Source organism: Sciurus carolinensis, chromosome 3 (assembly GCF_902686445.1).
Source record: "Sciurus carolinensis chromosome 3, mSciCar1.2, whole genome shotgun sequence".
Classification (NCBI taxonomy): Eukaryota; Metazoa; Chordata; class Mammalia; order Rodentia; family Sciuridae; genus Sciurus; species Sciurus carolinensis.
The window spans coordinates 116,532,224-116,551,187 of NC_062215.1; positions in this window are offsets into that span (position 1 = coordinate 116,532,224).

The window sequence follows — 18,964 nt, forward strand, 5'->3', positions numbered from 1 at the left end:
CTCTGGTATCTTTTCTTATTAAGGCATTAATTCCATCATGAGGGTCCTGCCCTCTTGATCTTATGTGAGCTTTATCTCCCAAAAGCCTCATATTCCAATAGAATCTCCCTTGGGGTTAGAGCTTCAGTTTGTGAATTCAGGTGGGGAATGAAGGTGGGGCGGATTTAGTCTACAGCCATGCTATAAATTGTAACACAGAGTAATTGTAGTTTTTCTAGTGTACAGTAGTTGTTTTCTGTTTGCCTGTTTTGTTTTGTTGTGATACTGAGGATTTAACTTAGGGATTTGTTCATGCTGGGCAAGTGCTCTACCACTGAGCTGTACCCTCTGTTCCTTTAATATTTTCATTTTTGAGATAAGGTCTTAATAAATTGGCCAGGCTGGTCTCGAACTCACAATTATCCTGCCTTGTCTCCCTAATAGCTGGGATTATAAGCAATGTACTTTTTAAAAGTTCTAAATGAATTTCACTTGCTACTAAAGAGAAAGGAACTCTAACTCTTTATATACTATACATATTACATATATATGCTATTATATTATATATTATATATTATATTATATATTATATATTATATATTTAAATGTACATGTTTAATATTTATAACATATAGTCCTATATATAGGTATAAAATATGATGATGAACATATGTATATAATATCTATATATGATTATTATATGAGGTTTTTAAAATTATACCTAGTATTTACATGATATATACCATGTATATAAGCAATTAGAAATATTATATATAACATATATTTTAAACCAATGATGTTTACTATATCAACTAAAAACCATCTGATTCTGCAAAATAGGAACCAACTAAGCAAGAATGCAGTGATTATTAAGAAAATTATTATAATAAGTTGATTAAAATATTTCAATAAGTAAAAAGGTATATTACATTTATGTTTGAATGACACAAATAGAAAATATGTATTATAAATTCTTCTTCAGTAAGCTCACAAATTCAATGTAATCCCCCCAAATTATTTTGAGTATGTCTTCTAACTGAACCAAGTTGTCATTTAAAAATTAAGAGAAACACAATAGAAACTTTGGAAATAGTCGCACACATTTTTGGAAATTTGATATGGAAGATAGCACCACAAAACAGTGGTTAAAATTCTTTAAAGGAGAAAAATAAGCCTGGGCCTTCCCTATACCTCATAACAAAAGCAGATTCTTAGTATGTTAAAAGGCAACACTTGTGAAATTTGGACCATGAGCGAAGAGAAGAAAATCAGAACAGCTTTGTAGACTATGGATAGAAAGAGACTTCTTAAGAAAGACCAAAGCACAAACTACAATATAATGAAACCAGCTGTTTTTAGATCATCTGCAGTTAGACTTTATGTTCAGTGAAGGATGCCATTGATAAATGGGCAAGCTGTTGGCTGAATTTAAAACTAATGGAGGATTGTTATCTGGCACATAGAAATACTTCTGTTAATCAAGGAAAAGACAGAAACTCCAGTGGGGAGAAAAAGACCAATGAGAGAGATAAACGACCGTAATTCCAACTACAACAGCATAACAGTGGGCAAAGAAACTCTCATATTCATAATCATAGAAATGCAGATTAAAACAGTGAAAAGTTGCTCTTGTCAGAAAGACTATAATTAAAAATGATAAAAATATCAAGTTCTAGTGAATGTGTATGGATTGCTAACTTTCATTTGCAATGGAAAGTATTTTGGAAAGTATTTTTTTTCCAAATTAGTACTAATATGCCTATGAACTCATGATTTACATATGTACATCTCACATAAATTCTAACAAAAGTCCATACATCAATGAGGATAATACATTTTTTTTTTCTTTTTGGATGCTAAGGATCAAATCTAGGATGTTGTGCATGTAAGAAGATAAGAATAATGACAGTGGCACTGTTTCTGTCAGAGAGAGATGAGATGGATGCTTTATTCATTTATTCATTCATTCATTTTATTGCTGTTTTATAATTACACATAATAGTGGGATTTATTGTGATATATTTGTACATGCACATAATTTGACCAATTTCATTTTCCACTATTTTCACTTATGCTCCTCTAATTCTTTTCCTACATCCCCTTCTTTTACCACACTGTTCTACCTTCTAATGTCATGAAATTCCTTTGTTTTTCCTATTTTTCTGTCTAGCTTTCACATGTAAGAAAAAAACATGACTCTTGATTTCCTGAGTCTTGCTTATTTTGTTCAACGTGATGCTCTTTATCTCCATTCATTTTCCTGCAAATCACATAATTTCATTCTTCTTTATGGCTGGATAAAACTCAACTATATATATGTAAACTATATATATATAGTGTTTTCTTTATCCATTTATTTGTAACACAGTTGCTGACTTGGCTACTGTAAATTTTGCTGCTATAAACATGAATGTGGTGAAAGAGGGCATCTCTGCCTTGTTCCAGTTTTTAGGGGGAATGCTTGCAGTTTTTCATCATTTAGAATGATATTGGCCATGGGCTTTTCTAGCCAGAGCAATTAGACAGACCAAAGAAATTAAAGGGATATGAATAGGAAAAGAAGAACTCAAACTATCCCTATTTGCTGATGACACGATTATATATTTAGAGGAACCAGGAAATTCCACCAAAAAACTTTTAGAACTCATAAGTGATTTCAGTAAAGTAGCAGGTTACAAGATCAATGCTCATAAATCCAATGCATTTTTGTACATAAGTGATGAATCTTCAGAAAGAGAAGTTAGGAAACTACCCCATTCACAATAGCATCAAAAAAAAAAAATAAAATACTTGGGAGTCAACCTAACAAAAGAGGTGAAAAACCTCTACAATGAGAACCACAGAACACTGAAGAAATAAATTAAAGAAAACCTTAGAAGATGGAAAGATCTCCCATGTTCTTGGATAGGCAGAATTAATATTGTCAAAATGGCCACACTACCAAAATTGCTATACAGATTCAATGCAATTCCAATTACAATCCCAATGACGTACCTTACAGAAATTGAGCAAGCAATCATGAAATTCATCTGGAAGAATAAGAAACCCAGAATAGCTAAAGCAATCCTTAGCAGGAAGAGTGAAGAAGGGGGTATTGAAATACCAGAACTTCAACTATACTACAGAACAATAGTAACAAAAATGGCATGATATTGGCACCAAAATAGGTAGATCAATGGTACAGAATAGAGGACATGGACACAAATCCAATTAAATACAATTTTCTCATACTAGACAAAGGGTCCAAAAATATGCAATGGAGAAAAGATAGCCTCTTCAACAAATGGTGCTGGGAAAACTGGAAATCCATATGCAACAGAATGAAACTAAACCCCTATCTCTCACCCTACACAAAACTCAACTCAAAATGGATCAAGGACCTTGAAATCAGACCAGAGACCCTGCATCTTATAGAAGAAAAAGTAGGTTCAAATCTTCAGCATGTCGGCTTAGGATCAGACTTCCTTAATAGAACTCGCATAGCACAAGAAATAAAAGCAAGAATCAATAACTGGGATAGATTCAAACTAAATAGCTTTCTCCCAGCAAAAGAAACTATCAGCAATGCGAAGAGAGAACCTACAGATAGAGCACTAATTTCCAGAATATATAAAGAACTCAAAAAACTCTACACCAAGAATACAAATAACCCAATCAACAAATGGGCTAAGGAAATGAACAGACACTTCACAGAAGAAGATCTACAAGCAATCAACAGATATATGAAAAAATGTTCAACATCTCTAGTAATAAGAGAAATGCAAATCAAAACTACCTTAAGATTCCATCTCACCCCAATTAGAATGGCAATTATCAAGAAAACTAGCAACAATAGGTGTTGGTGAGGAAGTGGGGAAAATGGTACACTCATACATTGCTAGTGGGGTTGCAAATTAGTGCAGCCACTCTGGAAAACAGTGTAGAGATTCCTCAGAAAGCTTGTAATGGAACCACCATTTGACCCAGCTATCCCACTCCTCAGCCTATACAGAAAGGACTTAAAATCAGCATACTACAGAGATACAGCCACATCAATGTTCATAGCTGCTCATTTCCCCTTAGCCAGATTGTGGAACCAACCTAGATGCCCTTCAATGGATGAATGGATAAAGAAACTGTGGTATATATATATACAATTGGATATTACTCAGCCATAAATAATAATAAAATTATGGCATTTGCAGGCAAATGGATGAAATTGGAGAATATCATGCTAAGTGAGATAAGCCAATCTCAAAAAACCAAAGTGTGAATGATCTCACTGATAAACAGATGATGACACATAATGGGGGTTGGGAGGGAGGCAAGAATGGAGGAAGGAGGGACTGTATAGAGGAAAAAGAGGTGTGGGATGGGTGGGGGGGAAGGAAAAAATAACAGAATGAATCAAACAACATTACCCTATGTAAATGTATGATTACACAAATGGTATGCCTTTACTCCATGTACAGAGAAACAAATGTATCCCAATTGTTTACAATAAAAATAAATAAAAAAAAAACATTAAAGTGCTTGTATTGCTATATTACACTGACTTTCATTCTTTTGGAAAATACCAAGAAGTGGTATAGCTGGGTCATATGGCGGTTCCTTTCCTAGTCTGAGGAAATTCCATACTGATTTCCATAATTGCTATACTAATTTGCAATTCTATAAATAATTTACACTTGTTCTTTTCCCCCCCACATCCTTGCTAGCATTTGTTATTACTTGTGTTATTGGTAATTATAATTCTAACTAGAGTGAGGTGAAATCTCAGTATAGTTTTGATTTGTACTTCCCTGATTGTTGAGATGTTGCATATTTTTTCATGTATTTGTTGGTCATTTGTATTTATCTTTGGGGAAACATCTGTTTAACTCCTTTGCACATCTATTGATTGGCTTATTTGGTTTATGTTGTTTGTGAGTTCTTTATATATTCTGGATAATAATCCCCTATATGAAGAGTAACTGGCAAAGATTTCCTTCCATTCTATTGGCTCTCTATTCACACTCTTGTTTCCTTTGTTGTACAGAAGATTTTTAATTTAATGGCTTCCCACTTAGTGATCCCTGACTTCTTTTTTTTTCTTTAAAAAATGAGAAAACTTTTATTTTTATTTATTTATTTTTTTATTATTATTGTATACAAATGGGATACATGTTGTTTCTCTATTTGTGCATGGAGTCAAGGCATACCATTTGTGTAATCATATGTTTACATAGGGCAATGATGTTTGATTAGTTTTTTTCCTTCCCTCCCACCCCTCCCACCCCTCCCACCCCTCTTTTCCCTCTATACAGTCCTTCTTTCCTTCATTCTTACCACTCTCCTTATCCCTAACCCTAAACCTAACCCTAAAGCTAATGCTAACCCCTCCCACCACCCATTATATGTCCTCATCCGCTTATCAGCGAGATCATTCATCCTTTAGTTTTTTGAGATAGGCTTATCTCACTTAGCATGATATTCTCCATTTTCATCCATTTGCCTGTAAATGCCATAATTTTATCATTCTTCATTGCGGAGTAATATTCCATTGTATATATATGCCACAGTTTCTTTATCCATTCATCAACTGAAGGGCATCTAGGTTGGTTCCACAATCTGGCTATGGTGAATTGAGCAGCAATGAACATTGATGTGGCTGTATCTCTGTAGTATGCTGATTTTAAGTCCTTTGGGTATAGGCCAAGGAGTGGGATAGCTGGGTCAAATGGCGTTTCCATTCCAAGCTTTCTGAGGAATCTCTACACTGCTTTCCAGAGTGGCTGCACTAATTTGCAACCCCACCAGCAATGTATGAGTGTTCCTTTTTCACCACATCCTCGCCAACACCTATTGTTGCTTGTGTTCTTGATAATCGCCATTCTAATTGGGGTGAGATGAAATCTTAGGGTAGTTTTGATTTGCATTTCCTTTATTACTAGGGATGTTGAACATTTTTTTCATATATCTGTTGATTGCTTGTAGATCTTCTTCTGTGAAGTGTCTGTTCATTTCCTTAGCCCATTTGTTGATTGGATTATTTGTATTCTTGGTGTAGAGTTTTTTGAGTTCTTTACAGATTCTGGAAATTGGCGCTCTATCTGAAGTATGGTTGGCAAAGATATTCTCCCACTCTGAGCTCTCTCTTCACATTGCTGATAGTTTCCTTTGCTGAGAGAAAGCTTTTTAGTTTGAATCTATCCCAGTTGTTGATTCTTGCTTTTATTTCTTGTGCTATGGGAATCCTGTTAAGGAAGTCTGATCCTAAGCCAACAAGTTGAAGATTTGGACCTACTTTTTCTTCTATAAGATGCAGGGTCTCTGGTCTGATTCCGAGGTCCTTGATCCATTTTAGGTTGAGTTTTGTGTAGGGTGAGAGATGGGGGTTTAATTTCATTCTATTGCATATGGTTTTCCAGTTTTCCCAGCACCATTTGTTGAAGAGGCTATCTTTTCTCCATTGCAAATTTTTGGACCCTTTGTCTAGTATGAGAAAATTGTATTTATTTGGGTTTGTGTCCATGTCCTCTATTCTGTACCATTGATCTACCTGTCTATTTTGGTACCAATACAATGCCGTTTTTGTTACTATTGCTTTGTAGTAGAGTTGAAGATCTGGTATTGCAATACCCCCTGCTTCGCTCTTGCTACTGAGGATTGCTTTAGCTATTCTAGGTTTTTTATTCTTCCAGATGAATTTCATAATTGCTTGCTCTATTTCTGCAAAGTTCATATTGAGATTTTAATTGGAATTGCATTGAATCTGTATAGCACTTTAGGTAGTATGGCCATTTTGACAATATTAATTCTGCCTATCCAGGAACATGGGAGATCTTTCCATCTTCTAAGGTTTTCTTTAATTTCTTTCTTTAATGTTCTGTAGTTCTCATTGTAGAGGTCTTTCACCTCTTTTGTGAGATTGATTCCCAAGTATTTTATTTTTTTTTCGATGCTATTGTGAGTGGGGTAGTTTTCCTAATTTCTCTTTCTGAGGATTCATCACTTATGTACAAAAATGCATTGGATTTATGAGCATTGATCTTGTAACCTGCTACTTTACTGAATTCACTTATGAGTTCTAAAAGTTTTCTGGTGGAATTTCCAGGTTCCTCTAAATATATAATCATGTCATCAGCGAACAGGGATAGTTTGAGTTCTTCTTTTCCAATTTGTATCCCTTTAATTTCTTTGGTTTGTCTAATTGCTCTGGCTAGAGTCTCAAGGACGATGTTGAATAGAAGTGGTGAAAGAGGGCATCCCTGCCTTGTTCCAGTTTTTAGGGGGAACGCTTTCAGTTTTTCACCATTTAGAATGATATTGGCCATGGGCTCAGTGTAGATTGCCTTTATAATGTTAAGGAATGTTCCCACTACCCCAGTTTTTTCTAGTGTTTTGAGTATGAGGGGGTGCTGTATTTTATCAACTGCTTTTTCTGCATCTATTGAAATAATCATGTGATTCTTAACTTTAAGTCTATTGATATGGTGAATGACATTTATTGATTTCCTGATGTTGAACCAACCTTGCATCCCTGGGATAAAACCCACTTGATCGTGGTGCACTATCTTTTTAATATATATTTGTATGCGATTTGCTAAAATTTTGTTGAGAATTTTTGCGTCAATGTTCATTAAGGATATTGGTCTGAAATTTTCTTTCCTCGATGTGTCTCTGTCTGGTTTAGGTATCAGGGTGATATTGGCTTCATAGAATGAGTTTGGGAGGGTTCCCTCCTCTTCTATTTCATGAAATACTTTGAGGAGTATTGGAATGAGCTCTTCTTTAAGGGTTTTGTAGAACTCGGCTGAGAACCCATCTGGTCCCGGACTTTTCTTAGTTGGTAGGCTTTTGATGACCTCTTCTATGTCATTGCTTGAAATTGGTTTATTTAAGTTGTGTATGTCCTCCTGGTTCAGTTTAGGTAATTCATTTGTCTCTAGAAATTTGTTGATGTCTTCGAGGTTTTCTGTTTAGTTGGAGTACAGATTTTCAAATTAGCTTCTAATTATGTTTTGTATTTCACTCGTGTCTGTTGTGATATTTCCTTGTTCATTCTGAATTTTAGTAATTTCTCCCTCTTTCTCTTTGTTAGTGTGGCTAAGGGTTTATCAATTTTGTTTATTTTTTCAAAGAACAAACTGTTTATTTTGTTAATTTTTCCAATTGTTTCTTTTGTTTCAATTTCGTTGATTTCGGCTCTGATTTTAACTATTTCCTGTCTTCTACTACTTTTGGTATTGGTCTGCTCTTCTTTTTCTAGGGCTTTGAGCTGTAGTGTTAAGACGTTTATTTGTTGATTTCTACTTCTTTTTTTGAATGCGCCCCATGAAATAAATCTTCCTCTAAGTACTGCTTTCATAGTGTCCCAGAGATTTTGATATGATGTGTCTTTGTTCTCGTTTACTTCTAAGAATTTTTTTATTTCCCTCCTGATGTCTTCTGTTATCCATTCATCATATAATAGTGTATTATTTAATCTCCAGGTATTGGAGAAGTTTCTGTTTTTTATTCTGTCATTTATTTCTAATTTCAATCCATTATGATCTGATAGAGTACAAGGTAGTATCTCTATCTTCTTGTATTTGCTAATAGTAGCTTTGTGGCATAAAATATGGTCTATTTTAGAGAAGGATCCATGTGCTGCTGAGAAGAAAGTGTATTCGTTCTTTGTTGGATGGTATATTCTATATATGTCTGTTAAGTCTAAATTGTTGATTGTGTTATTGAGATCTATGGTTTCTTTATTCAATTTTTGTTTGGACGATCTATCCAGTGGTGAGAGAGGTGTGTTAGAATCGCCTAGTATTATTGTGTTGTGGTCTATTTGATTTCTGGAAATGAGAAGGATTTGTTTGCGTACGTGGATGAGCCAATGTTCGGGGCATAGATATTTATGATTGTTATGTCTTGCTGATTTATGCTTCCCTTAAGCAGCATGTAATGTCCTTCTTTATCCCTTCTGACTGGTTTTGGCTTAAAGTCCACATTATCTGAAATGAGGATGGATACTCCAGCTTTTCTGCTGTGTCCGTGTGCATGGTATATTTTTCCCCATCCTTTCACCTTTACTCTATGGGTATCTCTTTCTATGAGATGAGTCTCTTGCAGGTAGCATATTGTTGGATTTTTCTTTTTAATTCAATCTGCCAGTTATGTCTTTTTTTTGTATTATTGTAAACAAATGGGATACATGTTGTTTCTCTGTTTGTACATGGCGTAAAGGCATACCATTTGTGTAATCATGAATTTACATAGGGTAATGTTGTTTGATTCATTCTGTTATTTTTTTCCCCTTCCCCCCACCCCTCCCACCCCTCTTTTCCCTCTATACAGTCCTTCCTTCCTCCATTCTTGCCCCCTCCCTAACCCTAACTCTAACCCTAACACTAACCCCTCCCATCCCCCATTATGTGTCATCATCCACTTATTAGCGATATCATTTGTCCATTGGTTTTTTGAGATTGGCTTATCTCACTTAGCATGATATTCTCCAGTTTCATCCATTTGCCGGCAAATGCCATAATTTTATCATTCTTTATGGCTGAGTAATATTCCATTGTATATATATACCACATTTTCTTTATCCATTCATCAATTGAAGGACATCTAGGTTGGTTCCACAATCTGGCTATTGTGAACTGAGCAGCTATGAACATTGATGTGGCTGTATCTCTGTAATATGCTGATTTTTAAGTCCTTTGGGTATAGGCCAAGGAGTGGGATGGCTGGGTCAAATGGTGGTTCCATTCCAAGTTTTCTAAGGAGTGGCTGCACTAATTTGCAGCCCCACCAGCAATGTAAGAGCGTACCTTTCTCCCCACATCCTCGCCAACACCTGTTGTTGCTTGTATTCCTGAGAATCGCCATTCTAATAGGGGTGAGATGGAATCTTAGGGTGGTTTTGATTTGCATTTCTCTTATTACTAGAGATGTTGAACATTTTTCCATATGTTTGTTGATTGCTTGTAGATCTTCTTCTGTGAAGTGTCTATTCATTTCCTTAGCCCATTTGTCAATTGGATTATTTGCATTCTTGGTGTAGAGTTTTTTGAGTTCTTTATAGATTCTGGAGATTAGCGCTCTATCTGAAGTATGATTGGCAAAGATTTTCTCCCACTCTCTAGGCTCTTTCTTCGCATTGCTGATCGTTTCCTTTGCTGAGAGAAAGCTTTTTAGTTTGAGTCTATCCCAGTTATTAATTCTTGCTTTTATTTCTTGTGCTATGGGAGTCCTGTTGAGGAAGTCTGGTCCTAAGCCGACATGTTGAAGCTCTGGAACTACTTTTTCTTCTATAAGATGCAAAGTCTCTGGTCTGATTCCAAGATCCTTAATCCATTTTGAGTTTAGTTTCATGCATGGTGAGAGATATGGGTTTAGTTTCATTCTGTTGCATATGGATTTCCAATTCTCCCAGCACCATTTGTTGAAGAGGCTATCTTTTCTCCATTGCATACTTTTGGCCCCTTTGTATTGTATTTATTTGGGTTTATGTCCGTGTCCTCTATTCTGTACCATTGATCTACCTTTCTATTTTGGTACCAATACCGTGCCGTTTTTGTTACTATTGCCTTGTAGTAGAGTTGAAGATCTGATATTGCGATACCTCCTGCTTCACTCTTTCCGCCAAGGATTGCTTTAGCTATTCTGGATTTTCTATTCTTCCAGATGAATTTCATAATTTCTTGCTCTATTTCTGTAAGGTACATCATTGGGATTTTAATTGGAATTGCATTGAATCTGTATAGCACTTTTGGTAGTATGGCCATTTTGACAATATTAATTCTTCCTATCCAAGAACATGGGAGATCTTTCCATCTTCTAAGGTTTTCTTTAATTTCTTTCTTTAGTGTTCTGTAGTTGTCATTGTAGAGGTCTTTCACCTCTTTTGTGAGATTGATTCCCAAGTATTTTATTTTTTTCGAAGCTATTGTGAATGGGGTAGTTTTCCTGATTTCTCTTTCTGAAGATTCATCACTTATGTATAAAAATGCCTTAGATTTATGTGCATTGATCTTATATCCCGCTACTTTACTGAATTCACTTATGAGATCTAAAAGTTTTCTGGTGGAATTTCCTGGTTCCTCTAAGTATATAAACATATCATCAGCAAATAGGGATAGTTTGAGTTCTTCTTTTCCTATTTGTATCCCTTTAATTTCTTTGGTCTGTCTAATTGCTCTGGCTAGAGTTTCAAGGACGATATTGAATAGAAGTGGTGAAAGAGGGCATCCCTGCCTTGTTCCAGGTTTAGGGGGAATGCTTTCAGTTTTTCACCATTTAGAATGATATTAGCCATGGGTTTAGCGTAGATGGCCTTTACAATGTTAAGGAATGTTCCCACTATCCCTATTTTTTCTAGTGTTTTGAGCATGAAGGGATGCTGTATTTTATCAAATGCTTTTTCTGCATCTATCGAAATAATCATGTGATTCTTGACTTTAACTCTATTGATATGGTGAATGACATTTATTGATTTCCTGATGTTGAACCAACCTTGCATCCCTGGGATGAAACCCACTTGATCATGGTGCACTATCTTTTTAATATGTTTTTGTATGCGATTTGCTAAAGTTTTGTTGAGAATTTTTGCGTCAATGTTCATTAAGGATATTGGTCTGAAATTTTCTTTCCTCGATGTGTCTCTGTCTGGTTTAGGTATCAGGGTAATATTGGCTTCATAGAATGAGTTTGGGAGGGTTCCCTCCTCTTCTATTTTATGGAATACTTTGAGAAGTATTGGAATGAGTTCTTCTTTAAAGGTTTTGTAGAACTCGGCTGAGAACCCATCTGGTCCTGGACTTTTCTTTGTTGGTAGGCTATTGATGACTTCTTCTATTTCATTACTTGAAATTGGTCTATTTAAATTGTGTATGTCCTCCTCGTTCAGTTTACGCAATTCATATGTCTCTAGAAACCTGTTGATGTCTTCAAAATTTTCTATTTTGTTGGAGTACAGATTTTCAAAATAGCTTCTAATTATGTTTTGTATTTCAGTCGTGTCTGTTGTGATATTTCCTTGTTCATTCCAAATTTTAGTGATTTGGGTTTTCTCTCTCCTTCTCTTTGTTAGTGTGCCTAAAGGTTTATCAATTTTGTTTATTTTTTCGAAGAACCAACTATTTATTTTGTCAATTTTTTGTATTGTTTCTTTTGTTTCAATTTCGTTGATTTCAGCTCTGAGTTTGACTATTTCCTGTCTTCTACTACTTTTGGTGTTGGTCTGTTCTTCTTTTTCTAGGGCTTTGAGCTGTAGTGTTAGGTCGTTTATTTTTTGAGTTTTACTTCTTTTATTAAAGCGCTCCATGAAATAAATCTTCCTCTAAGTACTGCTTTCATAGTGTCCCAGAGATTTTGATATGATGTTTCTTTGTTCTTGTTTACCTCTAAGAATTTTTTAATTTCCTTCCTAATATCTTCTGTTATCCATTCATCATATAATAGCATAATGTTTAATCTCCCAGCGTTGGAGTAGTTTCTGTTTTTTACTCTTTCATTTATTTCTAACTTCAATCCATTATGATCTGATAGAATACAAGGTAGTGTCTCTATCTTCTTGTATTTGCTGACATTAGCTTTGTGGCATAATATATGGTCTATTTTAGAGAAGGATCCATGTGCTGCTGAGAAGAAAGTGTATTCGCTCTTGGTTGGATGGTATATTCTATAAATGTCTGTTAAGTCTAAATTATTGATTGTGTTATTGAGATCTATGGTTTCTTTGTTCAATTTTTGTTTGGAAGATCTGTCCAGTGGTGAGAGAGGCATGTTAAAATCACCTAGTATTATTGTGTCATGGTCTATTTGGCTTCTAAAATTGAGAAGGATTTGTTTAACATACATGGATGAGCCACTGTTTGGGCATAGATGTTTATGATTGTTATATCTTGCTGATTTATGCTTCCCTTAAGCAGTATGAAATGTCCTTCTTTATCCCTTCTGACTAACATTGGCTTGAAGTCCACATTATCTGAAATGAGGATGGATACTGCAGCTTTTTTGCTGAGTCCATGTGCATGGTATGTTTTTCCCCATCCTTTCACCTTTAGTCTATGGGTATCTCTTTCTATGAGGTGAGTCTCTTGCAGGCAACATATTGTTGGATCTTTCTTTTTAATCCAATCTGCCAGTCTATGTCTTTTGATTGATGAATTCAGGCCATTAACATTCAGGGTTATTATTGAGATATGATTTGTATTCCCGGTCATTTGGTTCATATTTAAAATTTTATTTATTTATTTATTTATTTTTGACACATCTTGGTTCCTTTAGGGTAATTCCTCCCTTTGCTGATATGCTTCTTTGTTTTTTATCTCTTCCTCATGAAATATTTTACTGAGAATGTTCTGTAATGCTGGCTTTCTTTTTGTAAATTCTTTTAGCTTTTGTTTATCATGGAATGATTTTATTTCATCGTCAAATTTGAAGGTAAGTTTTGTTGGGTATAAGATTCTTGGTTGGCATCCATTTTCTTTCAGAGCTTGAAAAATGTTCCAGGTCCTTCTAGCTTTTAGGGTCTGGATTGAAAAATCTGCTGATATTCTTATTGGTTTCCCCCTGAATGTAATTTGGTTCTTTTCTCTCACAGCCTTTAAAATTCTGTCTTTATTTTGTATGTTAGGTATTTTCATTATAATGTGCCTTAGTGTGGGTCTGTTGTAATTTTGTGTATTTGGAGTCCTATAAACCTCTTGGACTTGATTTTCCATTTCATTCTTCAGGTTTGGGAAATTTTCTGATATTATTTCATTGATTAGATTATTCATTCCTTTGGTCTGTTTCTCTAAGCCTTCCTCAATCCCAATAATTCTCAAATTTGGCCTTTTCATGATATCCCATAGTTCTTGCAGATTCTGTTCATGATTTCTTACCATCTTCTTTGTTTGTTCAACTTTGCTTTCGAGGTTAAATATTTTGTCTTCAATATCTGAGGTTCTGTCTTCCAGGTGTTCTATCCTATTGGTTATGCTTTCTGTGGAGTTCTTAATTTGGTTTATTGTTTCCTTCATTTCAAGGATTTCTGTTTGTTTTTTTTTCAATATCTCTAACTCTTTATTGAAATGATCTTTTGCTTCCTGTATTTACTCTTTTAACTGTCGATTGGTGCTATCATTCAATGCCTGGTTTTGCTCTTTCATCTCATCATTCAATGCCTGCATTTGCTCTTTCATCTCATCATTCAATGCCTGCATTTGCTCTTTCATCTCATCGTTTGCTTCCCTAATCATTTTAATTATGTACATTCTGAACTCCCTTTCTGTCATTTCTTCTGCCATGCTGTCGTTGGATTTTATTGGTGTAACATCTAGATTTGTTTGGGGCATTTTCTTCCCTTGTTTTCTCATATTGTTCAGGAATCAGTGGGTCATTAAGATATTGCAGATTTCCTCTATTGACTTATAATGTCCCTGAAGATTGCTAGTATATCCCCTCTTATCCTTCAGTAGCCTGAATTCTTGGAGGAAGTTGATAATGCGGAGCTCCACGAAGAAGCTGCCTCTCTAGTGGTAGTGACCCTCAGGTGGCGTATATTCCCTGCTAGTGGGCAGAGGTGCCTCCACTTGTTGACCAATGGTCATCCAAAGGGGAACTAGGCTGCGGGCTGAGACAAGGCCTGTTTGTGCCTGTGTCTCTGGTTTTACCGTCCCTGTGGGCAAACCTCACCTGACAGGGAAGACTCACTCGGTGGGGACGTCTTGCTGATCAGTTCCCCTCCTAGAGGTTCCCCTCAATCTACAACTACTGCCTGGGCTGGACTGTCTTCCTCTGCAACGTTCCCAGGGGCCCGGACCTACCTCCTGGGCCTGGGAGCCTCACCCTTCGCAGGCGAGTCTCCTTAGGCTGCCTCTCCCAGAGAATCTGCCCGCAGCCCTGGAAACTTTGCTACGCCCCTAGGCGTGTCTCTGTGCGGCTCTTCCAGCAAGAAGCCACCTAGCTCCTGGGACCCTGCTCTGCACCTAATCGCCTGGCTATGCGGCCCCTCCTCTGAGCTGCCACCTGGAGCCCCGTACAATAGCTCTGATACCCAGACACCCACCACACATCTCCTCCTCCAGACAGCGGCCGTGTTTCCGAAGCAGTCACTAGGAGCAATTCACTTCACGTCTCCTCCTCCCGCCATCCGCCCGTAGCCCTAGGCAGTCACTCCAAGTCCAAGTGACCCGCCCTGTTCCTCCTCCTCCTCCTCGGGGTAGCCCCCCGGGTGTTCAGGAGCAGTGGCTCCGAGACCAAGTGACCCACCACGCTCCTCCTCCAGGCAGGCCACCGGTGTTCAGGAGCGGTCGCTTTTAGTCCAATCAACTCACCACTCGCCTCCTCCTCTGGCAACCGCCTGTGGCTCTGATGCAGTCACTCCTAGACCAAGCAACCCACCTCGCTCCTCCTCCAGGAAGGCCACCGGTGTTCTGGAGCGGTCGTTCTGAGTTCAAACAGCTCGCCACGCAGCTCCTCCTCTGGCAACTGCCTGTGGCTCTGATGCAGTCACTCCCTGGTCAAGCAACACGCCGCGCTTCTCCTCTTCCTCCGGGCAACCCCCCAGTGTTCAGAAGCGGTCGTTCTGGGTCTAAACAGCTCTCCACGCAGCTCCTCCTCAGGCAGCCACCCAGAGCCCCAGTGGTTGCTCCGAGTCCAAGCGCTGTGCTGAGCTGCCTCCTCTACGATGATCCCAGTGGTCTGTGTTTACCGCTCCTAGTGGGGGGAGGGGCGTCTCGCTGGGCAGCTCTACTTCACAAAGTTCCTTGCGTTCGGGGCTACTGCCCCATCCGGGATGCCTCCCCAATGGGAGAGACTCACCCAGCGGCTTTGAGTTGGTCCCAAGTCCCTCACTATCTCCTCTTTTGAATCTTGCGTCCTGGAGCAACGTGAAACGCAGCCGCCCCCTAGTCCGCCATCTTGAAACTCCAGTCTATGTCTTTTGATTGATGAGTTCAGGCCATTAACATTCAGGGTTATTATTGTGATATGATTTGTATTCCCAGCCATTTGACTCATATTTGTTTTTGACATGATTTGGTTTCTCCTTTATTTTGCTATTCCTTTAGGCTAGCGCCTCCTGTTGCTGATTTGCATCGTTGTTTTTCATCTCTTCCTCATGGAATATTTTGCTGAGAATGTTCTGTAATGCTGGCTTTCTTTTTGTAAATTCCTTTAGCTTTTGTTTATCATGGAAGGATCTTATTTCATCGTCAAATTTGAACGTAAGTTTTTCTTGAGCTTTAGAAGTTTTACTAAGGAAGTAGGTTCCTGCACCAATGTGTTGGAGTGTTGTGTTTTCTTCTAGTAGTTGCAGTGTTTCTGATTATTAGGACTGTGATCTGCTATATGTTGATTTTTGTGCAAGGTTAGAAATAGGGATCTAGTTTCATTCTTCTACATATGGTTACCCAGATGTCTCCACATCATTTGTTAAAAAGGTTATATATTTCTCCAATATATGTTTATGGAAACTGTCAAAGATCAGATGAATGTGTCTGTGTCTTCTATTCCACTGGTCTTTGGATATGTACTTATGCTAGTACCATGTTGTTTTTGTTATTACCATTCTGTAGTATAAATTTGGAATCAGATATTGTGATTTTATTGAATATGAGGTCATATTTGGTAAGGGGGTCTTTTCAAGAATATCAGTTTTACCTATCCATGAACATGGGAGATCTTTCTACCTTTTAAAGTCATCTTCTATTTTTTTTTTTTTTTTTTTTTGGTGTTTTTAATTTTTATTGGAGAGAATTTTACCTCTTTGGTTAGATTTGTTCCTAATTTTTTTGAGACTATCATGAATGGACTGTTTTACTGATTTCTTTTCTAGCAGAATTGCTATTGATATATAGTTAAGCTATTGATATTTGTATATTGATTTTTTATATTGTTACTTTACTGAATTTGTTCATCAACTACAGAAATATTTTGGTGGAGTATTTTTTTCATTGTCTTCTAGGTATTAAATTATATTATCTAAAGTGGTAATTGATGATTTCTTCCTTTTTATTTCTATTCCTTTCATTGTCTTCTCTTACATAATTGTTCTGGCTAAAATTTCAAGTACTGTATTGAATAGGAATGGTGAAAGTGTACATCCTGTCTTGTTCCTGATTTTGGAGAAAATGCTTTCAGTTTTTCTCCATTCAGTGTAAGGTTCATGTTTTCCCCTATTCAATGAGTTTAGTATTTCTTATTTATAACATTTATAAAGTTGATTTAAGTTCCTTCTACCTTAGTTTCTTCAGTGTTTTTAACATGAATAGGTGCAAATTTTTATCAAAGGTGTTTTTCTGCATCTGTTGAGATGATGATATTATTTTTGTACTTGATTTTAAATATCTTTCAGATATTTTTATTGCTGAGCTATACAGAGTAGTGGGGTTCATTTTGACATAATCACATATACGTGGAATATAATTTGCTCCACTTTAGTTCCCAGTACTTACTTTTTCCTCTTCTCCTCTCTCCCCCTGTTCCCCTTCCTCAACTCTACTGGTTTTCCTTCTGTTTATTGATTGATTTTCAAATTGTCGCCTTATAGATATACATAAAGGTGAAATTCATTGTGTTATATTTATATATGCAAATAGCATAATTTAGCCATTTTCATTTCTCTGCTCCTCCCTTTTCCTGTCTCCTCTATTGCCCTCAATCCCCTTCCTATTCTCCACTGATTTCCCTTCAATTTTCAAGGGCACCCTTTTCCCACTTATTTTGCTATACCATATGCATATGAAAGAAAGTATTTAACCTTTTACTTTCTGAATCCAGCTTCTTTCACTCAGCATCATGTTCTTCAGTTCCACCCATTTACCAGCAAATGGCATAACTTTCCTCTGTATGGCTGAACAAAACTCTGCTATGTATATACATCACATTTTCTTTATACATTCATTCATTGATGGGCAGCTGGACTGGTACCATAACTTGGGTATTGTAAATTGTGCTGCTATAAACATTAATGTGGCTCTATCACTAGAGTATGCTGATTTTAGTTCCTTTGGATAAATGCTGTTATGGTTTAGATACGAAGTGTTCTACAAAGGCTCATGTGTAAGATAATACAAGAATGTTTAGAGGTAAAGTGATTGGATTATGATAGCCTTAACCTGATCAGTGCTTTAATCCACTGATTGAGATTAACTGGGCATAAATGTAGTTAGGTAGTGTGTGGCTGTAGGAGGTCGGTCACTGGGCTCATGCCATTGGGGTTTATATTTTGCCCTGATAAAGTCAGCTCTCTCTCTCTCTGTTTCTCTCTCTCTCTCTCTCTCTTTCTCTCTCTCCCCCCACTTTTTTCTCCCCCCACCTCATGCTTCCTGGCACTATGATCTGAGCCACTTTCCTCCACCACACTCTTCCACTATGTTCTGCCTCACTTGGGTTCCCAAAGAATGAAGTTGATTGTCTATGGACTAAGACATCTGAAACCATGAGCCCCCAAATAGAACTTTTCTCCTCCATTTTAGTCACAGAAGCAAAAAAAGTTAACTAAAGCATATGCCAAGAAATGGGATAGCTAGGTTGTATAGTAGTTCCACACTTGATTTTATTTATGTGATGAATGGCATTTACTTATTTGTGTATGTTGAAACATCCTTGCATCATAGAATGAAACCAACTTGGTCATGGTATACACTTTTCTTAAAGTGTTGTTAAATATGACTTGCTAATATTTTATGAAGGATTTTTTCATCTATGTTTATCTGGGATATTGATCTTTGTTTTTCTTATGTGTGTGTTCATATCTGGTTTTGTTATCAGGGGGATACAGGCTTCATAGAATGGGTTTGGAAATATTCCTTCCTTTCTATTTTTTGGGATAATTTGAGGAGAACTGCTGTTAGTTCTTCTTTAAACATCTGGTAGAATGCAGCTGAGAATCCAGCTGGTTTGGTCCTGAACTTTTCTTAGTTGGAGATATTTTTTATTTTTCTGCTTCCATTTTATGGCTTGTTATTGACCTGTTTAGGCTTTCAATATTCTTTTGGTTTGTTTTTGGTAGGTTGTATGTGCTTAGACACTTGTTAATTTCTTC